General features: G+C 35.7%; 2 pseudogenes; one reads left to right on the forward strand and one right to left on the reverse strand.

Moving 5' to 3' along the window:
- Positions 1-8,290: 8,290 nt before the first annotated feature.
- The window catches only part of LOC140502663 (NADH dehydrogenase (ubiquinone) complex I, assembly factor 6-like), a 63,652-nt pseudogene continuing 46,235 nt past the window's right edge, over positions 8,291-25,707 (reverse strand).
- Positions 8,907-10,492, forward strand: LOC140498771 (60 kDa heat shock protein, mitochondrial pseudogene; annotated as a pseudogene).

Here is a 25,707-nt window from a genome sequence, read left to right on the forward strand (position 1 = left end):
TTGATATCATTTTAAACAATTATGTCAGTATCTGGCCAACTGGGATTCTTATGTATGAATTAGTCACCTTTGTTTCTTTTTTGAGTTTGACAACACTGGTATAGTAGATAGAGATCTGGCCTTCCAGTCAGGAAGTCTTGGCTCTAAGTCCTGTTTCTGACACATATTGACCTTGACCCTCTTCAAAGAACTTAAATTCTGAGTGCTTTACTGGAGTTATCCAACTCTTGGCTATAAAACTCCCCTGTGGCTTGGAATTGGATTAAAATGTAATTTGGAAATGTTTAAAAAAAGGAAAAAATACATCATAGGTAATATTAATTTATGCTTTTCTAATTCAAAATGTAGCTTGCAAGGAGCGTTTTGTATGTGAATTTAACAACATTGTTATAGACAACTCTCTGAGATTATAAATTGCAGAGAAGGTGCCAACTCACATTTGGAGAAAGAGTTTCATATATTGGTGAAATCATACATTTATTCCTTATCCTTTGCTTGAACGCTGAATTAATAGTTTTCTTTGAATCACTGGTACTTATAACCTCATAATTCCCATGCTACAAATAAAATTTTATTTTTCCTTTGTAACCTTTGCTCAAGGTCTGAGAGTCATCCCCACTCCCCAAAATAATAATGACTTCTTACAAGGTCACTCTCAAGATAATTATTCTTACCTGAACTGGGTAAGCCGCCCATGTTGATATAATTGATATCTCTCTAGGTCACTGGTAGTACAGCATCTTTACGCTAATTACAAGAACCTGTCCATCATAGAGTCCTCTCCTTGTAAGAGTCACCTGCATCTGAGACTAATGAGTGTCTGGAATGAGTGCCAAAGCCAAGGTGTAGGAACAGACCAGTCATGAGGAAAAAGACTGTTCACTCACTCAAACACAAATAATCTGGTCAATTAGTAGTCCTAAATCTTTAAAGTTGATAAGAAATGAGGCTTTGCTTGATAATGTTAGAAGTGGAGCTTTTTCTCTGTATAAGCAAGAACAATTTAGCTTCAAATGGAATCATTGCCTGTGACTCTCACATGGACACCCATATGGTCAATCCTCAACATCTGCATGTTTAACTTCTGCAACTTCAAACATTCACTCATGATTTTATTAGTAACCTCCTTTTTTATTTTCTCCTTGATGGTGCACACAGTTAATCCTGGTAGAGAAAAAAAAATGAGAGGCACAATGCATGCAAATTTAGGGAGTGACTGGTATCCTACAAGGTATTTGGCTGCTCTTGTTCACTCCACCATTACAAAGAGCTCCCCATGCGTTCATCGCATATTTTCATTTTTTGCCTTTAAAGTTCAAGTTTCATGTTGCAATATTAGCCCCAAAGCATATTGCAATCTTTTAGGCTTTAAGCTCAAGTATGCAAAGTCAGTGATGTGACAGTGAAAAAATAAGTGTCAGATATATTTCATGAGGACTCATGGGCCTTGAGTTTGATGTTAATAAATTGACAATTAGTTATACTTAGAAAAAGGAGGAAAGGGTAGATTTCAGGTGTTATGGAAAATAAACATGATCTGAAATCAGTTTTTGTTGGGGGGAGAGAGTAACACAAATGTCACAGAATTCTAGGAAATTACTAGGGAGAAAAATGTTTTGCATGTTACCAATTTTATTTTGAATACTGCATCTTAGTGGGTATTTCATAGTTACTGTGTTAGGAAAAGTGCATGCTATCAGAATTAATGTTTTCTAATAAAGAATTCTATGTAGAAAAGTGTATTTTCAGCAATGTCTCAGGAGCCTAAGCCCCTGCTTCCCACAGATTCAATGTATCAACATTCACATTTATTTTTAAACTTTTGCAGTATTTCTAGGAGTGTTACTCAGCAAAGGTTGAGAATTGATTATACTAACATCGGCATATTGAAATTTGGTGGAGGGCCAGGAAATCTACAGATTTAAAGGAGCACACCCTTGCAGAAGCACCTGGAATTGGGAGTCCTGGCCTCTTATGTTTCATGCACTTGCTATCCATCTGAGAATTATATGACTGTATGTAATATATTTCAATAAATCCCAATAGAATTTACATGAATCATGTGTTGAATTTTGCTCTCACTTTTTAGTAGTACAGAATTAACATTCACTATACAACTAAATGTTTTAAGAATGTGTATCTCTAAATGCTGGGAAATTAGTAGGATAGCTCAATCAATTTTTCATGCCTTGAAATTTGCCCCATGAACCTTGAACAGAAGTTTAGCACACTTAGCTGTAGCTGGATCCTGACCTTTCTCTAGGAAGCCCGAATCCCAAGTGAAATTTCAGACAATGGCTTTATTGTATACTTATCAAACATCTGTTTTCCCTCCCCAGTGGATTAGATTCTTCAGCCAAGTTTTCAGGACTACCACCACCCCAAGAATTAGTCCTGGTTAGTGGCATTTGATAGAAATATTCTTGCTCTGTCATTTCCCTTCAAATTCTGTTTTCATTGATTGAATTTCAGCAAATACTCTTATGGATCTGATTTTGATGAATCAAATCACAATCCATTCCAACCCAACCATCCTTGGGTGATTCTTCTCTGTTATTCCAAAATTTTGTTTTAGGGAGTCTACCCAGCACTATGAAAGCCTTCTTTGCTTTCTGCTAACATCCTGAGCATACCAGTGGAAGACTCTGGTTGTCCACTTGTCACTCTTTGTGCTCATGTGACCTCAATCTCTCTGCTGTTATGTAGTTCCTTGATGTCATCATTTACTCCTGCCTTTTGTCAGAGTTCACCATTGGTTATATGTTTTAAGCTGCTCATATCTGCCATGAACTGCCCTCTGCAATGCTCATATTTAGTGCAGAAGCAATGGTATTTTGGGTCTCACCAGTATACAACAATACCAGTAAAATGTACATATTGGAGAAAATGGACCTTTGTTGTTATGGGAAGCTTAGGGTCAATAAAAATGGATTGCAACATCTTGAAAACAATCTACCTTGTTCTCCTTTTCAATTCAGGGCCCACTTTGATGGTCATTTGTATTATGTGATCTATCTATCTATCTATCTGTCTATCTGTCTATCTGTCTATCACCTATCTATCTATCATCTATCTATCTATCTATTTATCTATCTATATCTATATATAATGATGAAAAACTCTAAGGCTTCCATTCAGAGTCATGCAATCCAGAAAATAGGCACTCTTCATCTTAATGACATTCAGTAATGAAAATGGAATTAGGACTGCAAACAGAAAGAAAAAGGAAAAGATTGAAAAAAACCTTTTATTCTACTCTTTTTTCATTAAAGATATTTGAAACCACAGTACTTGATGCTAACATCACAATCTCTGAAATTTTTACAGAGGAAGTAAAGAGAACAGAGCTGGAGAAAGTAGCTATATACATATACATATACATATACATACATATATATATATATATATATATATATATATATATATATATATATATATATATATGAGAGAGAGATCTATCTTATCTATGGAAGATCCAAGTTGGAGGCAATACAATTATGAAGACATTGAAGGACAAATTTATAGGATATCTACATGAAGAGAAAACTACCAAAAGCATGGATAAAACATCTTTGAATTCATTGAAACTGGTACAAAGGATTTTTAATAATATATATTTTTATAGTTATAGGATAAAATTGTCTGTTATCTTTAGTGGTTTCCTCTATCCTTTGTTCAATTCAGAATTCTCCTCTAAGCTATAGTTTTGACAGGTAGTTTTGAAAGGTGTCATCTCATTCTCTCCTAATATTTTTGTGGTGTTAGCATTTTTATTTAGTTCACATTTCTGGTTTGAGTTTATCATGGTATATAGTATAAAATATTGGTCTGCTAAACTGTTTTCTAGTTTTTCCAGTCATTGTTGGTTAAAAAAAATCTGTTGCTTAATAATTTGTTCCTGGGATTATCAAATACTGTTTTCTGTCACTTCTGTTTCTTACTTATCAAGTCAATTTCACTGAGTTACTAAAAAACACAAAAAAACCCCCAAAACTTTAAGCAGAACTAGGTTTTTTTTAAATTTAAGATTTTTTTTCTTTATTGGGAACTTACTAAATATCAGTGGGCATGAATGTTTCTGTGCACAAAGAATAGAAAAAAATTATGGAACCACAAATATTTACATAGAAATTGTTTTAAGTATATTTCAAAGCTAAAATTACAGTAACAGTCCTGCCCTCCTTGCTTGTATCATCTTGTGAATTTCCTTTTTCTCTCTTTTGTGAATTAAAAGTTTCATTGGTGCTATATATCTTTTTCCCTCCCTCCCCTCGTCTTTTCCTTCCTTCAAACTCAATATGTTTAAAATTCCTCCCTCCCTTTATTTATTTATTTTTTGCATCATGCTCACTATATCACTACAACTTTCCCCACCCCATTCTTAAATAAAAGTTCCCAAACAAAACAAATTGCTGTATAATTTTTTTTCTCAGACTCCCTTGTCAATTAACTGCTCCTGTTTCTACAAGAACCAGTATTCCACCTGACAGCCCCTGAAATCCCTGAACCAACTTCTCTCGTCCCTTGAATCTTCTTTTTGCAGGCGAAACACATTCACTTCTTTCAACCAATACTCACATTCCATATACCCAAGGTCCTTTTTTACTATCCTCTCTATCCTTTTCTGGACAGTTTCCAGTTTATCAACTTTGTTCTTAAATCATAGTTCATAGAAGTGAATACTTAAGCTGTAGATGAGACCTGATAAAGACAGAGGGCAGGAGAACTATGGCTTCCATATTGCTGGAAGCTAGACCACTATTAATGCAGATCAAACACGTTTATTTATTTGGGGACTGGAGGACAGGCAATACTATATCACACAACTGATTTGTATAGAACTTATAGTCCACTAAAACCCCCAAAGATTTTCTAGAACATCTGCTACTTGTTCATGCCTTCCCCATCTTAGACTTTCAAAGTTGATTGTTTTGTACCCACTGCAAGACATTCATACTTATCGAATTACATCTAGTTAGATTCAGCCAAATGTTCTTGTGTTTTATAAATTGAGAGCCCTAACCTAGTACTTGATGTCTTTGTCCTTATAATATTGGATTTAATTGCTTGAAAAAATTTACTTGTATTTCTCTCTGATCCTAGATTTTTCCCTTTTTGGAAATTCATTTAGGGTTGTGGAATTTCATTTCTGGGACGGAGCTTTTTCTATATTTCTTGTAATGTTATTCTAGGTTTACATATTTTTTTTTTTTTTTTTTTTTTTACAAATAGTCATACCATTTTATTTAATTTATCAGTTTGGGGCATACAATTAGGTAAAATAATTTCCTCAATTTCCTCTTCATCTATTGTGAATTCTCCCTTTTCATGTTTTGATTTTGGCAGTGATATTTTACTCATTTGAAAAAATCAAATAGGCAACTGGCTTACCTATTTTTATTAGTTTTTAAAGGTCTACTTGTTTTAACTCCGTTATAATTTTTTATTTTCAGTTTTATTTCTCTTTGATTTTCAGAATTTTGAATCTGTAGTTGAAGTTTTTTGACCTGCCAATTTTCTAGGTTAATTTTTTTTAATATATGTACTCTATTCATTAATCTGTTCTTTCTCTTTTATCTATGTCTTTTTCAGTTCCCTTTTCTGTGTCTTAATCTTGTCACACAGGGCTCTATCCTGGGCCCTCATCTCTTCTCCCTCAGTACTTTTTCACTTCATGATCTTATCAGCTCCCGTGGATTCAATTATCATGTCTGTACTCTTGCTTCTCAAATCTATATATAAAGCTCTAACCTCTTTGCTGAACTCTAGTCTCAAAGTGGATGTCTCATATATACTTCAAACTCAATAGGTTGAAAACTGAACTAATTATCTTGTGTCCCAAATCCTCCAGTCTTTCTTACTTCCCTATTACTGTTCAGGATACCACCATTCTCCCAGTCAACCAGATTTACAATTTAATTGTCACGCTTTACTTCTTCCTCTCTCCCCACCTCCTCATTCCTATACAATCTTTTGCCAAGGTCTTTTGATTTTACCTTCTTAACATTTCTTGCGCACTTCCCCTTATCTTCTCTGACACTGACACCACCCTGATGCAGGGCCCTCCTAATTTCATGCCTGGGTTATTGCAATTGCCTGTTGTTGGGTCTCCCTGACTCAAGTCTCTGCATACTCCATTCCATCCTTCTGCAGGTCTGACCTTATCACTCCCTTTAAAACCCCAAGTTAGCTTGGAAGCTTCTGACCATCCAAATTTACTTTCCTTTGGAGAGGAAAAGGAAGAGGAGAGGGAGATAGAAAAGAGAGGATGAGTTGAGTTACCCAGCTAGTTGGGTCCTCACTCAGGCAACTTGGTCTACTCACAGATTGTGTTCATCCTTTGTTTTTGAAGAAGACCATGACATCAGAGAAATGATGACATGACTTGAACTTGACTGTTTTGAGGGAGAGAGGGTTGTGCAAGATCACCAGCCTTGCTTTCTCTTCCTGAACCATCTGAATCCAGTGATCAAATATTCATCAGGATGACTGGAGATGGCCCAGGATGCAATGGGAGACCTTGACCTTTTTAGGCTAAGGCCTTTTGAGGTACTCACTTAGAGAGAGGTAACACCCATTCAGTGAATAGACTTCTTTAAAAAGTCATCAGGGAATGGCCCCTTTAATGAGCAAAAGAAAAAAAATAACTAAATCAAACTAGAAGGGAAAGAGAAACAGTCTGATGTCATGGTCTTCTTCAAAAACAAAGGATGAACACAAATCACTCCCTTTCCATAAACTCAGTGGCTCCCTATCACATCCAAAAATTTCCAGCCATTAGTTTCCTTCCTTCCTTCCTTCCTTCCTTCCTTCCTTCCTTCCTTCCTTCCTTCCTTCCTTCCTTCCTTCCTTCCTTCCTTCCTTCCTCTTTTCTCAAACACTAAACCTTAAATCCGATTCAGTTTGGAGCTCATAGATTGGACCATAAGAGGTTTTTGCCCAAGCTCCATTTAATGACTATCTTTTGGGCCCCCTTGGCTCAGAGTGAATGTCAATAGTAACTGTTTCTCTTTTGACCAGCAACCCTCAGGATCTTCTCCTCCCAGGTTGATTTTTTTTTAATTAAAGGACCCATCCCTGGACTCACTTCTTAAAGAGGCCTATTCACTGAATGGATGTTACCTCACTTAAAGTGAGAACCTGAAAAGGCCTTAGCTTAAAGGGCCAAGGTCTCTTCTTGCATCCTGGATCATCTCCAGTCATCCTGATGAATATGTGGTCCCTGAACCCAGATGGCTCAGGAGGAGAAAGTGAGATTGGTGACCTTGCACAGCCCTCCCTCCCTCAAATCAAAGTCAACTACAAGTCATGACATCATCTCCTTGATGTCACAGTCCTCTTTGACAACGAAGGACAAGCACAACAGTCACCTCCAAGATCAAATACAAAATCTTTTGGCATTCAAAGACATTTATAACAGGGTTATACCTTACACCTCACTCCATATGCTGTGGCCCAGAAACACTGATCTCCCTGATGTTCCTTACACAAGACACTCTATTTCTGTCTCCTTGGTTCTCTGACTTCCTTCAGTTTCTGGGTAAAATCCTACTTTTCTTCAGGAAGCCTTAGTATCAGCCTTTGAGTCAGGAGGACCTGGGTTCAAACCTTCCCTCAGATACTTACTAGTTGTGTGACCTTGGACCATTCTTCACTTATTTGCCTCAATTTCCTCATCTGTCAAATGAGCTGGCGAATGGAATATCACTTCAGTATCTTTGCCAAGAAAAACCCAAATACAATCACAGAGAGTTTGACATGACTGAAACAACAGCAATCATTTCCTAATCTATCTTAATTCTAATGCCTTCCCTCACTTGATAATCTCCAATTTATTCTGTAGATAGCTTGTTTGCAGATAGTTATTTACATATTGTCTCCCTATTAGAGAGCTCCTTGAGGGCAGGGGACTACCTGTTGTGTTTCTTTTTTATCCCCAATTCTCAACATAGTGCCTGGAACATAACAGATGCTTAATAAATGTTTGAGTGACTAGAAGTGTTTAGAGATACAATTTTCCTATGATCATAGCTTTGGCTGCTTTCCCAAAATCTTGTATTGTCTCATTGTTTTCATTTTCTGTAATGAAAGTATCTATTGTTTCTCTTATTTCTTCTTTGCCCTACACATTCTTCACTATTAAATTATTTGTTCTTTGTTTATGAATCCTTTCTTTTTAATGTCCTCTATTGAATATATTTTTGTTGATTTGTGCTCAGAAAGACAGCTTAATATTTCTGCTTTTTTGCACTGGTTTATATTTTTTTATGACAAGCACATACTAGTTTTGCTAAATGTGCCGGGAAAGGCTGAGAAATACATCAAAATCTTCTCTTTTAATTTTCTCTATATAATTCTCTAAAGCAACAATCTGAAGAAAAGCAGGAAACAATTTCACAGGAATTCTTTTGGAAGGACAAGATATGTTTTAAATGAAAATGTTCCTTACTGGTCATGTCATAAAACACATCTTAAATTTTTATCTGAGTTCTTATATTCTTCTTGGGAAATACCATGCAACATGCAATTATCCATAGAAATGAACACCTTTTACCTACTGTGATGGCGATGCTCTCAAGGAGGTGAAAATGCCTTGTATTTCCTTAATATAACACATTGCATTGTTTGCCTGAATTTCCCTTATACTCAATACTTCCAATATCAACTAACATGGGACTTTTTGTGTTTTCAGCATTTATTTCCATTCTTGCATGTTGTAATATTTTATCATTCACATGCTTTTCTTATTAATTAATGGTTTTCATAAATTATCTTTTACTTGGCATATATGTCTGAATTGTGTGCTATGTTTCAATGGCTACTGGCTGATGGATGGGTTGTCAGAATCCATATCTTCTACAGATTTCTATCAAAACTGCATTCCCACTTATTGCTGATGATCTGCACCATACCCTTGTCCACCTACCCCCACTGAAATGCTCCAGGTTCCCACAGCCCTTCATCAAAGGAGGCCAGTGTCTAAGGCACTGCCCCACTCTCCCCCCACCCCCGACATGTTTATGCTAAACATGTCAAATTTGGAATAGACACTAAAGGCTTAATGCTTCAAGGTATAGATCTTTTAGTAGATGTTGTTACCATTATTCTATGGTCCAAGAGGAGAACTGGGATCATTGAATAGAGTTGGGAAGTCCCAGGGTCATAAAATATGGCATGACTATTGCAAAACAATAAACCTGAAGGACAAATATGAAAACATTAGTGCCAGGCTGGGGATCACATTATTATTGCTGCGGTTCTTGCATGGTCCATTGCTAAGTGAGATTAACAAGAAGAAAATCAAGTAGATCAAGAGATGTGAAGTTGACTGATGCTGTCATTACTGAGCTTACTAAGCAATCTAAACCCATCACAGCTCCTGAGAAGCTATTCAGGTTGCTACAATTTCTGCAAATGGAAACCAAGAAATTGACAACATGCAATGGAAAAGGTTGGATGAAACGTCATCAAAGTAAAGATGTAAAAAAAAACATTGAATGATAAATAAGAAATTATTGAAGGCCTCAGGTTTGACAGAGGTTATATGTTTCTATTTTATTAATACAGATAAAGGTCACAAATGTTATTTTCAGGATGCTTATGTTCTCTTAAGTGAAAAGATCTCTAGTATCCAATCTATTGTACCTGTAGTTGCATTTACAAATGCCCACCATAAGCCATTAGTCATAATTGCTGAAGATGTCCATGGACAAACCCTAAGTATGCTAGTTTTGAAAAGGCTAAAAGTTGGGTTGCAAATTGTTGCTGTAAGAGCTTCAGGTTCTGGTGAGAACAGGAAGAACCAGCTTAAGGATATTTCTATTGTGAGTGGTTGTGCAGTATTTGGAGAAGACGTATTTGCTATGAATCTTGAAGATATTCAAGTTCCTGACTTTGGAAAAGTTGGGGAGATTATCATGACAAAAGATGATTCCATGATTTTGAAAAGAATATGTGAAAAATCCCAGACTGAGAAGTGTATTCAAGAAATCACTAAACAGAGATTACTGTTAGGGGTTTTGAAAAAGAAAAGTTAAATGAATGTTTGGCCAAACTTTCTGATGGAGTGACTGAAATAAAGATTGGTGGAATAATTGATGTAAAAGTGAATGAAAAGAAAGACCAAGGTACTGATGCCTTATGGTCATTAATTTTAGCTAATGAAGATTTTTTAAAAAATGGAATAGAAATAATTAAGACCCTGAAAATCCCTGCAGTGAGCATTGCTAAGAATGTGGGTATTGAAGGTTCATTGATGAGAAAATTTTACAAAGCTCCTCAAAAACTGGTAATGATGCCATGCTCTGAGATTTTGTGAATATGATGGAAAAAAGGATTAATTACCCTGACTAAGGTTTTAGTAACTTCTTTGTGGGATGCTGCTGATATAGCTTCTCTGCTAACTGCAATAGAAGTTGTTACTGAAATTTCTAAAGAAGAAAAAGAACCTGGTATGGGAGGGATGGATAGCATGGGAGGCTGTGTGTTTTAATTTCAATGGTCTATTGTTAGGATCTGTGATGCAGGCAAGACTCAAGGCGATGTTCTTTGCTCACTTCAGAAAAGTCAGCTGGAGAGAGGACTCAAGTAAACGCTGATGTTTCAGAAAATCACTGTAACTATTAGTTACTGGTTTCAGCTGACAAAATTTATAATGTTTTGTTGCTGTCAGTATCCATGCCAACAGATAATTTATTTTGTACTTTTGAATAAAGATATTTGTACCTTCCTAATAATGGGTGCAAGATCCATTTACCAATGTTCTGCTTTCAACTTAAACCAAGGCATTTTTGTCATTATTGTGTTCAGTTAGAGTTTTAGTGTTTGCTATCACTGGAAGAAAAATTCAGAATCAGACTTCCTGTGCAAAGACTAAAATTATATAAAAAGTACAGAAATAGTCAGTAAGGTGGTGACCTTTGTGTTATAAAATTGTTTAAAATTTTTTTTTTTTTTAAGATCTTATTCCCCTCTGACCAATTGTTTTCTATGAGTCTGAGTCTTTGACCTGTGCTAGTTCCATGTTGAATACTCTTAATACAAAAGCAGAGCTTCAGGCTTCTGTGGGATTAATAAGCAAAATAAATATATTTCATAGTCACAGTTCTGGAACAGTTCCACAAAGGAAAGGTGAATATGGGGTGCTTCTGGCTGGCTGAGGTCTTGCTTTATTCCAAGATGACTGGGGACAGGGACCTTTTAAGTTTCCTTTATTTCTCTATCTAGGTTTCTCTTGTCTCTTACATTTTCATTTAGAATATTGTACTAAACTCTGTCTTATTCATCATGAATGCTTGAAAGTTATCTATTAAGAGCAGAACCAGGAGAACATTATACATAGTAACAGCCACGGTATGCTAGGACTATTTCTGAGTATCAAATAATTTTGATAACTACTGATCTATAATATAACTTGAAATTAGGTAATGCTGTTTTTTCTTCCTTCATAATCTATTTTTATCATTTCTTTTTGGAGTCTATAACTTTTTTCTTCTTAAAAGTTAATTTTTTCCATTTTTAGTGTAGTTCTAAAAATAGCTCTTCAGTGTTTTGACTGTTTTCGTACTAAATTTCAAAATTGGGGTAATGTTATTATTTTACTGTATTGACCTAGTTCAACCATGGGCAGTGAATATCTCTCTGATTATTTGCCTTCATTTATTTCTGTAAAGGTTGTTTCACAGTTGAGTTTTTATAAATTTTGCACATGCACATGATTGTATTGAACATTATGTATAATGAAATTTTAGTCCTCTTAAATCCTCCAGATTTTTTTTTAACATGATCTGTTATCTAGCTACAACTCCCCAACCTTTTATGTGTGGAGTTATTTTTTTTAAACCAAGATGACTTGGCACTTATTGCTAACACATTTCTTATTACATTTGGCCCAAGTATGTTAAAGTATCTTGGACACTTATTTTGTCATTCAACAAGTTATCTATCCTGCCCAGATTTGTGTTACCTGACAATCTGGTAAACATTCCTCCTATGTGGTTATCTGAGTCACTGATAAAAATGTTATCAGAACAACTAAAGAAGGATACTGCATTAAGTACAATGGGTAGAAGAGCTAGAGGAGGTGTAGCAGATCAAGTGCCAGAAATAGAGTCAGGAAGACCTAGCTTCTAAATCAGCTTCAGACACTTACTAGTTGTATGACCGTGGACCCTGGACAAGTCACTTAATCTCCTCATCTCTAAAATGAAGATGCTACAATAAAAGCACCTGTCTTCCCCTGTTGTTGTAAGGATCAAATGAGATACTATTTGTAAAGTGCTTAGACACCATTATTATTAGAGCTCTTCCTCCAAATTGAAATTAAGTCATTAATTACTTACTATTCTTTTAGTTCAGTATTTAAACTAGTTCCAAATTTACCTAACTGCCTTGCTATCTATCCCATATCTTTTCATTTTATCCACAAGCATATCATATGTTACTTTATCAATTGTAGTTCTGAAATCTAAGTAAACTCCCTTTATGGAATTCTCTTGACATATTTTCTCATTAGTCCTGTTAAATAAGTCATGCTTCTTGATGAAACCACACTGGCTCTTAATGGGCACCTTGTTGTCTCGTTTGTACTAACCATTCTAGAACTTTGTTGGAAAATCAAGGTCAAATTCATTGGACTATAGCTTGCAGACTCCATTCAGTTTACTTTTTTGGAAATTGGAATATTTGACCATTTCCTGAGGTCTCTTGCTCATTCTCTATCACCTTTCAATGATTATTGACAGAAGGTGAATCATAACACCTTAATGTTCTCTCAGGACTTTGGGATGTAATTTGTAGACTGTGCTTTCCTTGAAAACATGGCCTGTCTCTTACCTTTCTTTCTCTAACCATAATGTAGCACAGTGCTTGGTACATTAATAAATGTTTTTTGACTGACTGAGTCTGGTGACTTGAACTAACCAGCTAGATGATCTCTCAATATTTACTTTGTTTGGAATCCCTTTTATTGATTTTTGCTGTCCTTTCCAGGTTAAAGATGATTCTCCTTGATTGAGAAAATGGAAACAAATGATTTGTGTAGTTCTTCCATTTCTCCTTTAACTATTATCTTCACCCTATCCACCATGTTATCTGATTGTATTCCTTTGATATTTGACAGTGAGAGACACAGTGGATTGAACACAGGGCCTGGGGTTGGGAAGACGTGTTCAAATCTGGCTTTAGGTATTTAATACGTAAGCGACCTTGTACAACCCTCCCTCACTCAAAACAAAGTCAAGTGCAAGCCTTGTCATCATTTCTCTGATGGCATGGTCTTCTTTGGAAATGAAGGATGAACAGAGACAGACAGACAGATTTTGGTTAAGTCACTTAACCTCTGCCTCAGTTTCCTCAACTATAAAATGGGATAATAATTGTATCCACTTCTTAGGGCTGTTGTGAGGATCAAATGAAATAGTATTTATAAAGTTCTTAGGACAGTGCCTGACACTTAGTAGGTGCTACATAAATGATAACTTTTATTATTCTCCTACTCTGATTTAAAGAAAAAAAAAACACCTTTGTTGTTTTTAGCATTCACTGGTAGCCTTTACTCGCTCTTAGCTATATTGTCTTTTGCATTAGTTTTATAAGATCTCCTACATTTTAAATTCATTTTATTGTTTCCATCCCTATATGTTGCATGCACACCCTCATCAGTTCCTTAAGACAATCTCCCCCTTTTCTTTGTCATTAGAATTGTTTCAGTCAACAGCTTTGGGATTTAATTCTTGAGAGCTTTCAGCCCCTTTTGGGTTAACTTCACCTGTTAGATTTTAGAGTTTGATAGTTTATTCTTTCTTAGTACATTTGTTCTCTCCAAATCTAGAATTCCTGTTATACTGTCTTCTGTTTCTTTTCTTTCTTTATCACAAATCCTAAAATGGAGCAATTATTTCAGATTCTAATTGCTTCTTTCTGTCTTCAATTTCTTTTTGGTCATCAGAATTCTGCCAGGAATCACAATCTGATTATTCCAGTGCCTTCCTAGGAGCTACCTCTTCCATTCCATCTTCCTCCTCCACCCTCACCATGCCTAGATCTCTAACTTTACCAGTTGTGGAAACCTGTCTTTTTCTAGAGTGACAATATTGTATGATGGCAAGAGCACTTGACCTAGAGTCAACAAGAACTGAGTTCAAATCCTTCCTCCAAAATTTACAAATTTTAGGATGGACAAATCACTTAATCTTTCTAAGCCTGAGTTTTCTCATTTGTAGAATGTAGACAAGGATACCTATGATATTTATGAGCAGTGAGGTGGAGCAATGGACAGAGTATCAGGCTGAAGTCAGGAAAGCTAATCCCTCTGAGTTAAAATATGGCCTCAGACACTTGGTAGCTATGTGACCTTGAGCAAGTCACTTAAACCCTGTTTGCCTTAGCTCTTCATCTGTAAAATGAACTGAAGAAGGAAGGGCAAATCATTCCCATATCTTTGCAAGAAAACCCCAAATGGAGTCATGAAGAGTCAGACACAACTGAAACAACTGAACAGCAATGGAAGCAAATATCTTCCCCTCAGAGTTCTTTGCTATGAGGATGGCAAAGTTAAGGCATGTTAAGTTTGTCATACATTGCATTAGCTAATATAATTTCTTAAACTCCTTGAGGTTAAGCATGGTGTGTTGCTTTTTAAATGTATAATCTCAGCTTCCAGTACAGTGCCACACACATAATAGGTACTTAATAAATGTTTGCATAATAGAATTGGATTAAATATAGTATCCTTGTTGAAGAGAGAGAAAAGTAAAGTCAGAATTAAGTGGACTGGGTGATTAACAACCTATCAAGGAAGTGAAGAACATGGTGAGAACTAAGAATAGGTTCAGGAATGAAAACATGAGGATAAAAAGGATTTTGGAGGCTCAACAGTTTTATATAATGGTACCTTCTAAGATCCATCAGCTGACTGAAGTACAGCAGACCATAGAGGCTTTGTGATATTGAATAGATTGAAGATCAAAGTGTTGGGTCATGAATGTAACTAAAGATCAAAGTAGAGGAGAAACTTGAGGAAGAACATCTGAAGGTCAGTAGATAGTATCCTGGTATTCTCAAATAACTCCAGTTTTAAAGTAAATGTTTGAGTAATGGTTTCAGGGATAGAATTTGAAAGTGGTTATGAAAAGCAAGGAACATACCCATTCTTTTTCTAGGCTTTTTTCTAGGGAACATGAAATAAAGGACAAGTCAGCACTGGAAAGGGTGAAGGAGGGTTATGAAAACCTCAAAAGAAATACAACCTTACTAGGACTGGCACATGAGTTGTGATGACGTAGAATGTGAACAGTTCAGAAAGAGACATTGGACCTGGTGTAGACATTCTTATAACTTGTATTGTAGGCATTCTATAACTTGTTCTGGCCATGTGATTCAGAGCATCAGGCTCTTACGCTACATATTTGGAACTGGAGGTGACTTTAGAAAGGACTGTCAGCGAGCCACTCTGCTATTTGCTTTTCCGCTGTTTGTTCTTGTTAAATCTCTTTGACCCCATGATGACAACTGCTGAGAGAAAAATGTTGTAAAGGAAGAAGTCTTGGAACCTTCCCGTTTAGGCCTGCATGTGGGCCCCTGGAAGTGGCCCTTGTTTTTTTCTTTCTTTCTTATTTTTTTGCCTCACTACTTTTTCTGTTTCATTTTAGGGAAAGAGACTCTGAACTTATGAGTTTCAAAATTTCAGGAGAGCAAGCCTTTGTGTATCCTGGTATCCCAGTATTTCAGCTTCTGAGTTTTGCAACAAGCTCAACATTAATGATCTAAGGAGCAAAGAGTGACCTTCAGGTTCAAGCCTAATGGGGACTGAGATGAGGACTGCTCCAGCAGTCTTGTCACATCTGATTATGAACTTGGGGGGAACTCTGTGGGATTATGAAATTAGTGGGAGCAAGGTCAAGTAGAAACTATGCTAATGACCCCATTCTCCTCAGAGAGTGATGTAAGATAGAACAGTGTGCTCTCCAAGGTGCTGGGGTGAATGTTTATACTTTTATTTTTATTATATCTTAAGTAAATATCCTTTTGTAAAAGCCATCCAATATTAAGTGGTTAAATGGAACTGGGTCCTCCCTAGTACTGGGACCTAAAAATGGGTGGAGGAGGAACAATTGATGGTGTTTGAGCCAAAGACAATGGAGGAAATAACCTCCAAACTCTCAGAGTACTCCTAGAAACTTAACAGGCATATTTATCAGGTCTTGCTTTGGGATAGTAAATTCAGAGCATATACTCTACATTGGGTTTTGGTAGGAAGTGAAGAAGTGTGAAAGGAAAATTTCAGAGTAAAGAGGTGGAGGGGATATGGGATTGTTTACAGAGTAATTTCCTAAAACCATAGTGGAAGGATAAAGCTATAGACTGGGAGGAAGAGGTAGCGATAAGATGGATAGAGATAACCAGAGAGGTGTCAGATAAAAAAAATAGCTAGATATGTGTCTTTGGATTTCAAGACATAAAGCATCAGGAAATTGAGAGGTAAACTGAAGGAACTTTCTAGTACACTGAGTAGGCAGAAAATTCTAGAATAAATCTGTCCCAAAGTTCTAATTAAATATGAGGTATAGAAAACACTTCAGAGTAAAGAGGTCATTTCACAGCTTGGGTGATCAAGACCAGGGGAGGTTTTACAGATTTAAGATTTTAATCTAAGTCTTGAAGTAAAAGGAAAATTTGGATAGGTAAGGAGAACTAGGAAGGATAGTCTAAACAAAATGGGAAAGCTGGAGGCCATGATAGTCTAAGACACAGCATGGTGGAAGATAGTAAATAAAACCAAATGGTAATAGCCTTCATCTCATTATAAGGGATAATAGAATAATATTTCATGATTCAAGTCTCTTTTTCTTTTGGTTGGAAAATTTTTAACTGAATGAAAGAGCTATAGTGGGAATAAATTGATTGGTTAGAAGTTGATGAGATCAGATGGATGCTTGCTTGTTGAAATTCATTCTAGCTCATTTCTTGCTAAGTGTACACCCAATAAAGACATTGGTCTTTTAGATCACATTGTGCGGCTCCAAACTCCTGACTTTTTTCCTCTCCCTGATCTGGGCTTGATGCAAGTGCATTTCATCTACAATAGATGGTCTTAAAGAATGGTCTACGGTCAGTGAGAAGTTAAGTGTCAATGCCCAGGGTCACAAAGTCAGTATGTGTCATAGGTAGAACTTAGCCCTATGTCTTCTGAACTCTGAAGCTAGTATCTTTTCAGTGCTCTATAATACATCTCAAAGCTCTGAGTAAGGAGAAAAGGATTCTGTTACTTGTCTTAGTTTCATAGTATTGAAATTTAGTGGGTATGACATTGATGCCTTCTTGAGCTCTTTCTGTAGGCCAATATTTGGTGAAGAAATCATAGGGCAGAGCCTAGAGGGAGCAGAGAGAAAGGGAACAAGCATGTATATGGTGCCTACTATGTGTCAGGGACTGTGCTAAATGCTTTTACTAATATTATCTCATTTGATCTTCGTAACAGTTCTGTGAGATATTTACTACCCCCATTTTACAGTTGAGGAAGCTGAGGCAAATAGAAGTAAAGTGATTTGTCCAGGGTCACATATCTAGTTTGAATCTGAAGTGAGCTCTTCCTGACTCTAAGCCCAACACTGTATCCAGTAACCACAAGCTGCCTCTTAAGGGAATTTCAGAATTCCAGAGGAATTATCGAAGCAAAATCTGACTTTTGCCCTCTGAACACTTGTTCCAAACCCTATATCTGAAGCCTTTGAGTGAGTGTCACTGTGGCTAAGGGGGCAGTTAGGTGGTACAGTGGATAGAGCACTAGTGCAGGAGTCAGGAGGACCTGAGTTCAAATCTTACCTCAGATACTTGACACTCACCAGTTGTGTCACCTTTGGGCAAATCACTTAATCCCAATTGCCTCATCCTGGGTCATCTCCAGTCATCCTGATGAATATCTGGTCACTGGATTCAGACAACTCTGGAGGAGAAGTGAGGCTGGTGACCTGCACAGCCCTCCCTCACTCAAAACACAAGAGTCAAGTGCAAGTCATGTCATTATTTCTCTGACAGCATGGTCTTCTTCGGCAATGAAGGACGAACACACTGTGGATCAATACAGGTGGGTGCTATATTTCCTCATGGCTATTTAGCATACAGATTAAGTGTTTTCAAAGTTGTATGATTGACCACTCACTCAAAAGTATTTTAAAATTCCTGAATGCCCCTGTTGGGGTGTTTATATTCACGTTTTGAGTTATTATTAAGTGGTAGGAAAATAGTTTTCAAAGTGATCTTTTCATTTCACTTGACTACTAATAATGAAATAATCAGAGTGACAATTTCATTAGCTCTAATAGGTCATTCTTGGTTATTCCTTTCCATGTATTTCCCCCCAAAATCTTTATTGAAAGCTTAGAAAGGCTGTCATAACATCATAATTAGATGGAAAACAACAGGGTGTGTGACCCTTTTTTTCACCAAAACTTTTTTATCTTTAGTGGCACACATTTTCACATCACTCAAGGCCCAGCAGGCCTAAATGTCTAACCCTGGATGACAGTCCCCACAAGGGAACTTGCTTTGCATTAGGCACATATGTAATGTATAAGTACGCCATTAAGTGATGGAAGCTATTTCTTGATCTCCTCCTGGAACACTTTCTGAGTGAGGCCCCCCAGGTTTGTCAAGGCTCTGATACTACATGCTCCTTGGCAGTTCTTGCTGCTTCGTTGTTCTGAAGTTTTACATGTGACAACCTGAAGACATTATTTCTAGAGAGAAATGACCCCATGGTTAAATGAGAGGTATTTTACCTGTCAAGACTGGGGATGTAGAGTTATGAGTTTTTGGTGCAACAATTGCTGACACCATTAACACTTGAAATCAAAAAGAGAATAGTATTCCTTGTAGACCTTTGGTTGTTTCAGAAAGAACAAGATAGATTTATCCTTCCAAAGTTCTTCTTTCCCTATTGCTAATTAGAGATAGAACTCCATTGCTTGTAAAATACTATCTGAACAGCTCACACACTTCTTTCCAATGACAAGAAAGGAGAAGCCAGTGACTGGAAACACAAGGAAGATATGCCAGTATCCTAACAACCAGAAACTACACCATGAAATAATAAATTAAAATTCATGAATGTTTCCTGATGAAATAAATAATGACATTTTCACAAGCAGAACAGATGGCACCCATAATTAGTAGGTTTCCTTGCTGCAATGTTTTATTTGGAAAATGCTTGATATGTTATATATCTGAATACTTGGAACTTCCCGTGTAAAGAAAGAACTTGGGCAGCTTGACATTCATTCTGCTTTGTTTTTATGGTTAGGGTCATGGGTTTGTACTGATCTAGTCTCTCTCTGTCCTCTGGTCTCATTGTGATGAATGGCCCATATCTGAAAGATGGCTCTACAGGGTAAGGGGGTTAATCTTGCCCATGGTATGGTGTTTCTTGTTGCAAGCCAGATTGACTCAGATGGAAAGCAACCTATGAGCTTTCTCTAGCCAAACTAAACATTCTTTACCATTGCAGAAAATCCTTATAGCAAGGTTTTATTATATTAATTATGCGTCTGGAAACACTGAACCACAGAAAAACAGTCATTTGCCTGAGGTCAAGAAGTCACTGATAGAGTGAAGACACAAAGCATCATTTCTCACTGTATGTACTAAAGTGGAGATTCTTAACCTGAGATTCATGGACTTTCAGAGTCTGTGAACTTATATGCATCTTCATTTTCACTAATCCCTAAGAGAAATTTAGCATTTCATGTGCTTTATATAAAAACAGTATTACAAGAAGAAGTCCATGCTACACAAAAAACTCAAGGATACGATTTGGAATTATGTATATTCCCAAATTATAATTTTTATTATAAGAACTTGCTTTCAAAATTTAGAATTTAAAGTTCATGTTGCTGTTTCTTATAAAAATTTTTAAGACTATTAATGAAATACTGATTTTTTTTTTACCTCTGAGGACCCATCTCTGGCACCAGTCACCACCAGCAATATGTATATTCCTCATTGTGAAAAACAGCTTAGGCAAAGGGATATTTATACTTCTTGGACCCTATTGCAAAATTTCTAGATCTGACTTGTATATATGTTTAAAGGTAGGAAGCCTCTAAGAATTAAGCATAAGTCTGTTTCCCACTTCGGCTTTGCCACATCTAACAAGAGCACTCTTGTTACCATTGTTTAGTGTTAGTTTCTAGGCTACTGATTTAGGTTCACCAGTTGACAATTTAGGTTCACTTTGTCACTCCATGTTGTTGAGCCATCTGACATATGGTATTGAAAAGGCTACATGTTAGGACATCTGGCTATTATTGATCAAACCTCATTTCAAATCAGTGTTTAAGAGGTCTTCATATCTTGTTACCAATTCCAAACTGCCCATTTCCATTCATACATGCCCATGTTCTTTATTGTAGTAAAAGCCTCTCTTGATGATGATTTGTTTCCTTTCCTTATCTGACTTAAAAAAAAATCAATTCCCAGTCATGGTTTGATACAGCACATATAGATATGGTGCAGTGTAGTGACTGCTCTCATTAGATATTTTGCAGCATAAATGAAATGGGACCATTAGGTTCATTAGTGATTCTTATTGTCCCAGAAACTAGTGAGCCATATGTTAATAGTAAATATTCTGTCCACAAATGACATTCAACTCCCTGACTAGCTAAGAGGATACATACCTATATGCAAATATGCTTTAATGAAGATAGTCTGAAAAAATGAAAACTCATTTACATTATTGTATTTGGATGAAGTGGAAAAGATACTGGATCTGCATTCAGAGGATGCAAGTTTGAATCTCAGCCTTGCTACTTATTACCTGGGTCATCACTTCACCTTAACAGGTCTTAGTTTTTTCATGTGTAAAATAAGGGAGGTACACTAGGTGCTCTAAGGTCCCATTGAGTTCCAAATATTTAATTTTATCATAGGGCTAAGTACTAACTTTTTTACAGTTGAAAGATTTGCTATATGTTTTTGGACTTAATTTTTGACCTAATAGTTTAAGTCATTTTGGTAAAAAAATTCAATTCATTTTGCTAATATAGTCCTCATCAAGGGCAAGAATGATTTCATTTTTGTCTTTAAATTCACAATTTCTAGGACTCTACCTGGCATATAGAAATGCTTTGTAAATACTTGTCAATTGATTAATGATTTTGCTATTTATAGGAAAGATGATATGTAAATAAATAATCTTCTGTCTAATGTTGACTTCTCTTATTATCCTGTTTCAGTCTTTTCCAGTGTTTGACCTGATGGATGGTGGACAACTGAAAGGCAATAGAGACACATTTAAATAAAATAACAGTGGGAAGGTGGCAAACATCTGTATCAGTCTTCTGTTCCCTCATAGATTATAAACTCTACCAGGTCAGAGAGTGTTCCTTTTTTATTGTCTTTACTTCTATAAAATGCCTACCTAGAGAACTTGGCACCCAGTAGGAATTAAACAAATGTCAGCTGAATCCATATGATAACTAGTTATCTTAATATGCACAACAATCCTGACAGCCATCATATTGGACACAGGAGCGTAAAATACAAATGTCTCTGGGGACATTTAAGGAAATTATGCAAAGTGGGTAAAATACAGATATAAGAGAAGGGGCTATGAATAATGTTTCTAGCTTCCTCATCAAGAAACCTTTTTTTTCCCCTACATCTTTTAGTGCTACTAATAACGTACATTTAGATACTTGACATTTACTGAGTAGCTTTTTTTTTAAGGGTCAAGCAGATCAGAGAATTACTAGTTAAGAAAATATCACCCAATAGATAAACAAAAACCCTCTGCTTCCTTAGCAGGCCAAGAACAAGATAAGAATAAAAGAATTAATTGTGGATGACAGCTTTGTGTTGTTCATTTTAAATATAGGTACTGCTGTAATACAAACTTCTAGCCAAAGAGAAATTTTTTTACATCACTCTCCTAATTGGTGGAGATCTGGGAAGGAGAAACATTTTTCATTTCCTCTTTGAGCAAGACACATGAGGTTCTAAGATCTCTTTGGGCCAGTTCTAAGGAGAAAGACTTTCTCTCAAATATACAAGTGTAGTCAGGTCCTGCAGATTTTCCTAATCTATATTCTCTCTAGAGAATCTGGGGAATTTCCACTTGGATAAAATTCAGATCATTCTCTTGGTTGAATAAGAACTCATCTAGCTCGCATTTAAAGAGCTTATTCATTCTTGTGCATTTTCTGATATATTTTAATCCATAAAATCTCTCTAATTTATATTTGTTATCTGCTTGGTTATTATTTCACACACACAAGTGTGCATTGCATGTGTGCAATTTGCATTTGTAAGGAAATGTCAAGCTTTGGGGTATAGTGTTGGGGTAACTTTCTTCTTTTAACGAACAGCCAAAAGAACACTGGATTTTTGTTCTAAGCCAATAGCGTCCCTAGGCCAGCAATACTAAAGGAAAGCAGACAAGTATAATTCTATTCTTGTACACTTTCTTCAGAGAACAGTAGAGAGACCAGTCTCAGACTTTGTATTCTGCTCCCCTGAATATAGTATTTAAAGTCTCCTTTGGAGAGGAGTGGGTGAGATTCCAGATTTATCTATCAATGCTTCCTTTCAAGTCACCTCTTCATGTGTTTGGACATGTATTCCATCATACACACATCTTGCACGGACAATACAAGCCTTTACACTGCTAGAAATGGGAAAGGTATAATCAGGCTAACCACATTCAATGAAATTCCCCTACCTCCTCTTTAAAAGAGGATTTCCATTTAAATGGTCTGCAAGTCATCTTTAAACTGTCCTTGTAAGATGAAGTACAAGTTATAACTTTTATTTATTATGCTATCAGAATAGAGAAGAATTTTATTTGGGAGTTACCGAGATCCTCTAGTATTGTTCCAGAATTGTACTCTTCTTTCATCAGCATCAGGTCAGTGAAGTACAATGGAGGTCTTTGGGGTTGATGTCAATGAGGATATTTATGGGCCAGTGCCTCCACAAATTGAACAGCTGTTACAGTGTTCCATTTTTCACTCAATTCTTTTCTTCTCTTAATATAGTATTTTATTTTTTTCCAATTACATGTAAAAATAGTTTTCAACATTCACTTTTGTAAGATTTTGAGTTCCAAATTTTTCTCCCTCCCACTCTTCCCTCCCCTCTCTCCAAGACAACAATCAGATATAGGTTATAAATGCATAATCACGTTAAACACATTTCTGCATTAGTCATGTTGTGAAGGAAGAGTCAGAACAAAAAGGGAAAAATCATGAGAAAGAAAAAAAAGAAATCAAATAAAAGTGAAAATAGGATTCTTTGATCTACATTAAGACTCCATAGGTCTTTCTCTGAATGTAGACAGCATTTTCTATCATGGAACTTTGAGATTTATCTTAGATCATTGTATTGCTGAGAAGAGCTAAGTCTATCACAGCTGATCATCATACAATACTGTTATTAATGTGTACTATGTCTCCTGGTCCTACTCTACTTAGCACCAATTTATGTAAGTATTTCCAGATTTTTCTGAAACATGCCTGCTTATCATTTCTTACAACACAATAGTATTCTATTACATTCATATACCACAACTTGTTTAGCCATTCCCCAACTGACGAGCATCCCCTCAATTTCCATTTCTTTGCCACCACCAAATGATTTGCTATAAACATTTTGTACATGTGAGTCTTTTTTTCCTTTTTTTTATAATCTCTTTGGAATACAGATCTAGTAGTGATATTGCTGGATCAAAGGATATACACAGTTTGATAGACCTTTGGGCATAAAATTGCTTTCCAGAATGGTTGTATCAGTTAACAACCAATTATTAGTGTTCCAATTTTCCCACATCTTCTCCAACATTTATAATTTTCCTTTTCTGTCATATTAGCCAATTACCCACTAACATGATATCTCAAAGTTGTTTTAATTTGCATTTCTCTAAGTGATAGTGATTTAGAGCATTTTTTTTATATGACTATAGGTAGCTTTAATTTTTTCACTGGAAAACTGCCTTTTCATACCTTTTGACCTCTGATTGATTGGGAAATGACTTGTATTCTTATACATTTGACTCATTTCCCTAAATATTTTAGAAATGAAGCCTTTATCAAAAACACTGCCTATAAAAATTCCCAGCTCTCTGCTTTCCTTCTAATCTTGGCTGCATTGATTTTGTTTGTGCAAAATCCTTTTAGTTTAATGTAATCAAAATTATTCATTTCACATTTCATAATGTTCTCTATCTTTTGTTTGATCATAAATTCTTCCATTCTCCATAGATCTGACAGGTAAACTATTCCTTGTTCTCCTAATTTGATTGTGGTATCACCCTTTATATGTAAATCATGTATTCATTTCAATCATATCTTGGGATAAGGTGTGAGATGGTAGTCTATGCCTAGTTTCTGCCACACTATTTTCCAGTTTTCCCAGCAGTTTTTTTTTTCAAATAGTGAGCTCTTATCCCAGAAGCTGGAATCTTTGGGTTTATCAAACAGTAGATTACATAAGTCAATGACTATAGTAACTGTGTTTTGTGTATCTAACTTATTCCACTGATCCACCACTATTTCTTATCCATTATCGAAAGGTTTTGATGCTGCTGCTTTATAGTATAGTTTTAGATCTGGTACTGCTAGGCTACCTTCCTTTGCATTTCCTTTTTCACTAATGCCCTTGATATTCTTGACCTTTTGTTCTTTCAGACGAATTTTGTTATATTTTTCTAGCTCTATAAAATAATTTTTGATAGTTTGATTGGTATGGCACTGAATAAATTAATTTATGGAGAATTGTCATTTTCATTGTATTGGTTTGCCCTGCACATGAGCAATTACTATTTTCCTAGTTGTCTAGATCTAATTTTATTTGTGTGAAAACTGTTTTGTGATTATATTCATATAATTGCTGGATTTCTCTTGGCACATAGACTTCCAAATGTTTTATATTGTCTACAGTTACTCTAAGTGGAATTTGCCTTTCTATCTTTTGCTGCTGTGTTTTGTTGCCAATATATAAAAATGCTAATGATTTATATGGATTTATTTTATATCCTGCAACTTTGCTAATGTTGTTAATTGCTTCAATTAGTTTTTTAGCTGATTCTCTAGGAATCTCTAAGTATACCATAATATCATCTGCAAAGAGTCATGGTTTTGTTGCCTCATTGCCTATTCTAATTCTTTTGATTTCTTTTCCTTTTATTGCTAGCACTAACATTTCTAACACAATATTGAATAACAGTGGTGATAATGGGCATCCTTATTTCACTTCTGATCTTATTGGGAATACTTCTAACTTATCCCCATTACATATAATTCTTGCTCATGGTTTTAGATATATACTGCTTACCACTTTAAAGAAAACTCCATTTATTCACATACTCTCTAGCATTTTCAGTAGAAATGGATGTTATATTTTATCAAAAATTTTTCTGAATTTATTGAGATAATCATATGATTTTTCTTAGATTTGTTATGGTTAATTATGTTGATAGTTTTCCTAACGTTAAATCAGCTCTGCATTCCTGCTATAGATTCCACCTGGTCATAGTATATTATCCTCATGATAAATTTCTGTAATCTCCTAACATTTTACTTAAAATTTTGGCAATAATATTCCCAATAATATAACAATATAAAAATTGTTTTATAATTTTCTTTCTCTGTTTTGGCTCTTCCTGGTTCAAGTATCAGCACTATTTCTTCCATAAAAGGAATTTGGTAGGACTCT

This window comes from Notamacropus eugenii, chromosome 4 (genome assembly GCF_028372415.1).
Source record: "Notamacropus eugenii isolate mMacEug1 chromosome 4, mMacEug1.pri_v2, whole genome shotgun sequence".
Lineage (NCBI taxonomy): Eukaryota > Metazoa > Chordata > Mammalia > Diprotodontia > Macropodidae > Notamacropus > Notamacropus eugenii.